The sequence below is a fragment of the Opisthocomus hoazin genome, chromosome 9 (genome assembly GCF_030867145.1).
Source record: "Opisthocomus hoazin isolate bOpiHoa1 chromosome 9, bOpiHoa1.hap1, whole genome shotgun sequence".
NCBI lineage: Eukaryota > Metazoa > Chordata > Aves > Opisthocomiformes > Opisthocomidae > Opisthocomus > Opisthocomus hoazin.
The window spans coordinates 4,455,436-4,461,488 of record NC_134422.1 but is presented as its reverse complement, the minus strand read 5'-3'; positions in this window follow the sequence as shown (position 1 = coordinate 4,461,488).

Genomic DNA, 6,053 nt, shown 5'->3' with positions numbered 1-6,053 from the left:
GCTGGTTCCCGTGGTGGCAGCCCCACGGATGCTGCAGGGCTCCCTTCCCGCTCGTGCGGTGCAACAGCCACTTCCCATACGATCTGGATAGCTATAGCTTTGCTTAAACATCCTCCTCCTGCTCCTTCCACACTTTTCCCTCCTCTCCAGCTCGTGAGCTCATAAGAGCGCTGTGCTCCGAAAACTCCCGACTCACCATATTAAACAAACTAGCCAGCAAAATAGTGTCCATGCTATTTCACCGCTTGTATGACACAGCCAGGCTTCAAAGTGCAGTGCTAAATTGCCAAAAGATGTTTACTTTGCTTGCTGAAGAGCTCCTCATAATTCAATTGTTCTCTCTCCTGTAATAGAAACACACACGCATCCTGAGAGCTGTGCTCTTGTGAGCTCCCACTAGTTATTTACCCACGGGGTTTCCTCCGTTGTTTTTTGCAGTTGTTGACATTTTTTTTTTTTTTTCCAGGGGCTTATGGCTCAAGGTAATTGTTTTTTTCTGGGGTGCTCAGCTTGCAAGAACCTTGAAATATTCAGCAGTCTGGCTGCCTTTTTGTTTTTTTTTCCCCAATGAACGACATTTAGTGGTTTTTCCAAAAGCATTTTTTCTTTTTTTTTTTTTTTTAATATAAAAGCACACATGAAGTTGGACATCCAAAATTGACAGTCACCTTGGAAAACCTTCAGTTACTTTTCCTAGCAGGCCAGGGAAGCGGCTGCAGTCTAGCTGGCAGCCCTTTCCCACCGGTCCTGACTTTTGTAAGTTAATATTCTGACCTCGCAGCCTTGCGTAACCTCCTTGTTCGTCGGTACGGTGGTTTCGGTGGCGATGCCAGGTGGGAGCAGGGGAGCACTGGGCAGCAGAGATTCTTTCCGCTGACAGAAACAGTGAGTCACTACTGTCCTGTGATTATTCCCTGGCCTTCTTGCAGAAGGCTGCCTGCAGGGATGAAAGGAAAGTCCTTTCTCCGTGACCTATGCTGGGGGTTAGCAGCCTACCAAGCTCCGGCAAAGCATAACACGTGGGCTAATTCTGACTAGCGTAAAGCAGGGAACGAGGGCTGTGAGCCATGTTATCTTGAAAGACACAAGCTGGGAGAGATGGCGGTTCCCAGCTTCAGCCTCCTACTACTTTTACAGCAACGGCTGCCCCACAGTACTGCTGGCTGGATGATTGGCAGCATGTTATCTCCTCCCCCAGGTAGTGTCTCATGGCTTGTCATGTCTTTTTGTATGTTTAATCTGGGAAAGAACAAATAAGGGCTTTTCCAGGCAGTATGCTAGGCTTGGCTGAATAACTGTGCTGCTTGTGGGAAAGGGAAGGGGGGGTGGACCAAGGAGGTGGTCCAATGTGGGAGCAACGCGAGGAGGAAGAGGTTGCTGTGAGGGGTGGGTGATAAAGGAGGCTGGAAAGAGGTAGCTTCTGAGCTGACCTTCCTCTTTTCTAAGTTTAAATGAAAGAGATTACTCATCTTCACCAGCCCACAGTTATTCTTCCATCTACAGTACAGAGAGGGGCAAGATAATTCCTTTGGTGAGCACCAGTGAGCTTAGGTCTTGAATCTAGAAAAATGAGGCAGGAAGAGGCAGCACATAGGTTTTGTTTTGCATGTCCTATGCACAACGAAGTGAGACAGCCCTGGATCTGAAGCCTACAGAGGCTTTTGCTGCCCAGCAGACTGGAAGAGTTGTGTTTAAGTCACTGGGCAAGAGAAGTTGACTTTATTAGCGCTCTTACTCTGTATGTCCTTTGGTAAAACACTTAAATCACCTTGTCTCTTTTTGGTAAAAACATAACAATAATTACCTTTTCCTAGCAGTATTACAAATTAATAATCGCTATCGGTAGTAAAATTCTCTGAGGCGTTTAGAAGAAATACTGTGCCAAGGTGTGTAGCTTAGTCTCTCTTGTCAGACCTAGATGTCTGGCAGCTATGCTTTTTCACTGATACAAAGTCTATTTCATCTATGGAAGAGCAGGCAGAACTGTTAGTTACTGGTTTGAAGGAAATAATGAAAAGAGTTTTGAATTCAGTTTTGCTCTGAAACTTGTTGCGCTTATCAACTTTCCATGGTCTCTGGACAGGCAGCATAAATATTAATCTCCGCTGAAGTATGCCAGCGCTCGCCCCGGGTTGGCGTTACACAGACCAGACCAGATAATGCTGGAGGAAGGACAGTAATGAAGCAGCAGCTTCTGACGAGGGTGAGAAAGCAGCCATGAGACAGGATGAGTGATCAGGATGGAGCAGGACATGGGAGAACATCGGTGCCAGATTGAGTATGTTAAGCAGCGAGTACTGTCACCAATTATAATAACCATAAAAATCCAGACATTCCTCGCTGAAATAACTGGTAACAGATTCTGAGCGCTGCGTTACCTTTCAATGGAGCTCTGCAAGGGAGCCGTGGCCTGTGCAAAGTGTAGATCTGATCTGGAAATGGGACAGAGAAAAGCTTGTTCCCATCTCCCTCCCCAGACCACACCATCTCATTATCGTTACTCCTCGCGATGGCTACTCTGAGGGTCTTTCCCCACCTCTAAACCTAAGGCAGATTTTCAGCAATCCTTTTTCTGGTGTTCCCCTCCCTCTCCTTTAGTGGAGATGCTCCCAGAGTTATAAACTTTCTGGCTGATCTCGGGGTAACTTGTAAAGCTGGCGGCTGGAAGCTTCACCTTCCAGCTCTCCTGTCCTATTAAAATACCAAATTTAGCCCACTGTTCCAGTCACAGGTTGGGAACTTCTCCAGAGCAGAGGTAAGGGGAGCCAGAAATGCAAACCAAGAAAGCAGGACCACCTGAAGTTTTGTCTCCTTGGAGAAGCCCCCTTAGTCCTTTGCTTAAAAAAAAAAAAAATACTTGGGAAACCCCAGAGCAGCTAATGTAATGTGTAAGCACAAGGCGAGGGAGTGTGTGTTTTAACGTGTGCCTTTAAGCTGACAGGTAGCTTTGTTTTTCAGTACCAGAAGTGAGTAACTGCTTTAGATTTGTCTACTCTCATCTTTCAAACTCGTCGTTAAAAGGTTTCAGTCAGCCTTTTTTCTGTTTGAGAATAGTGATCAAATTTATTACATTAGTTTTTAAATGCACAAGTGTAGAGTGTTGGTGTGTATTTGAATGAAAAATAGATGTTGAATAATAATAACAAAGTGAAATACAGGCTTAAAAATATGAATCTAAGCACTGTGATTTATCTTGGAAGAGGAGATGAGTATCTGAATTGTGGTAGGAACACGTGGCTCCTGTGGTGGAGCAAACTCGTCCTTCCAGCCCAACAGTTATTCGGAGAAAGAGCCAAGTGACACAATTTAAATAATAACTATGCTGAAATCCTCATTGGTGTAGTATTTTGCAAAAAGAGGGTGAGGATATGACCAAAAAGTGTGTATTTTGAGTTTTTAAGTGTGAAATATGCTGATACCAAATCCAGTATATACAGTATCAATATTGTGTTCTAGTGAATATTTTTTTTACATCATTGAAACATTCTTAGGATGATAAAATTCAACTTTTCAGATGCCATTGAGGACCTTGCCATTCACTCATTCTGCAGGCTTGGACCACGCAACTTTTTTTTTGAAGCATTTTTTTGGGCTGGATCTCTTCCTGGAGTCTATCTAAGCTGCTTTAAAATTCTGTCGCTGTTCACAAGAGCTGCCCCTCTAAACCTTTGCCCTGCGGCTTCAGTGTGCATGTAGGGGTGAAAAAAGCGTTGTGCATCAGGCACACACACACACACCCACGAGGTCTCTCTGCCTTCTAGTCCTTTGTGGCTATGAACAGGGGACGCTCTCGTTTGGGAGGGGGCTTTATTTGACGTTTTCCGGTATTGCCAAACCAGACGTGCTACAGATAAGATACTCGCGTTAGAGGGATTTCTGCTGCTTCCCCAGTTACTTGGAGAAACCCAGCCGCTTGAATCGGGCAGCATCAGGCCCAGAGACTCTGCTTATGAAACAGCATCTGGTTTAAACCCCAAACTCTTCTCTCTGCTGCTCATTTAGTCATGCAAAATATTTTTTTATTGCTGTTTCTTGACTTTTCAGACACAATTCCTCCAGGCTATTGTTATTTCAACAAAAGAGAGGGAGGAGGCTAGGCTCAGCTAGTTACTCTGTGGCTTTCTGGTGAGGAATTAAGAAATACTCTAATAGTTTAATAATGATAATCTCCAAATAGTTTGTAACGGCATTAAGGGTAATGACATTTGAACAGTAAGAGCATTTAATCCCTAGGGAAAGGTGATATCCACAATTTTATTTACATCTGAAGTTGTTTCAAAGGTAAAGGAAAATAAGAACTGTTTTAAAATGATTTCATACTCGTAATGTTTCAGATTTTGTCTTAATTTATTATAAGCAAATAATAATCATAGAGTTTTCACTATTAATAAAAGCTGCATTCCATGGTAGATCCAGCATTAGGTTAAAAATAAAGAGGAACTCTTATATGTTTCCTGTGGGATTAGGATTTTTCTGAAAATTATAAATCACCAGTGATACTGTGGTTTACAAAGAAGGATAACTTCTTCTAAAAGACCCACATATTTACATTTTAAAAATATTTTTCATAGTCTTTAGAGCCATTAAAAGAACTTAAATAATTTTGATGATAAATGCTGTGTACTGTAGCTTTTATGTTTTAGTAGCACTTTTTATTTTTGCTTCATGTAGCTGACCTCACTAAACCTTTGAAAAATGCTGTTACATCCTTTTACGTTTTCACAATTTTACAATGAGAGGAAAAATAACTCCTGTGACAGTTTTCAAGAGAATACTTGAACTAGCCCGATTCAGATGTTTAGGTTTTGAAAGTCAACAGAAGGAAAAGGGTTTAGCTGACCTTGGGTTTTGAGAATAAATAGGATAACACCTGATTCAAGACAGGAAGCTTTTGTTGGGGTAAATACACAGGGCGAACCAGAGTGTGTCAATCCAGTGTAACATTTGAACGCAGCCTCTGCTCTTTTGGTTATGCTCTTGAGCCTGTTTCTACTTTTGGCTTTTACATTCCACAGAACTTCTGTAAAATCAGCAGGGACAGTGCTAATAAATTTATAATGTTGTTTTGTATTTCTGAACATAGTACCTCAGTAATTAAGTGAAATATTTATGATGAATATAAAACAATGCAAATTCATTTGTTTGCCTGAAAGCTAGCTTGTTATTTATTTAGATTTATCTTTGAATGATTCTTTAAATTGAATCACAGTATGAATGAGAGTGATATTTAAAGCAGAGAAAATTTGCTATAGTGTATTGATGCATTACACTGTATTATCTAGTGTTAAAGCTATGCAGAGGATGATTGAAAAAACCCAGAAAACAAAAAAACTTTGGCCTAACAAACAAGATATTTTTTTTATGCTTGTAGAGATTCCACAGGCTAAATCCTTTCCCAACAGCTGAAATCTTTAATAAACCTTACTCTTTGTTATAGCTAGCTGTGCATATGCAATCTTGATCTTGAATTTTAGGACAGGTAAGAGTAGGTTCAACATAATGTGATCTAATTTTTGCCTCAGCTGACTTTATTTTGCGTCATGGGCTACTACTTGCAGTTGCATTTGTCATTTACTCTTTTCAACCCTCTAACAAATTCTAATCCATTGAATGTAGTGACCTATGAAAGGAAATGTCTATGCAAAGTGTCCCTGTGTTGATGATTATAAACTAAATTGTTTACTTCAGTTGGACTTTTTTTCTTTCCCTAAGTAAAAATTATCTTCCAAAAATAACTTCTTTTACAAAAGTACTACTGTTGCTGTCCTCTTCTTTCTGTTTGACAGTCATCATGTTTGTCATGACTAAGGAATGGTTATCTTAATTTAAAAAATTGAAAATATGTTTCTTTGGTTTAAAAAAGATGTTTTATTTTGAAGCTATTACATGATAGTGTTGTACATCCACTAGTAAGAGTAGCTATATATAGTATCTTCTTTAACTCTGGATGGACTGCTAACGTGCTGAAAAATTGTTGAGGCTCACAGGTGGTAAGACACTCCTAAGATTTTAGAAAACTTTAGCAGTGTATGGTATGCAAACATTTTCTTTTT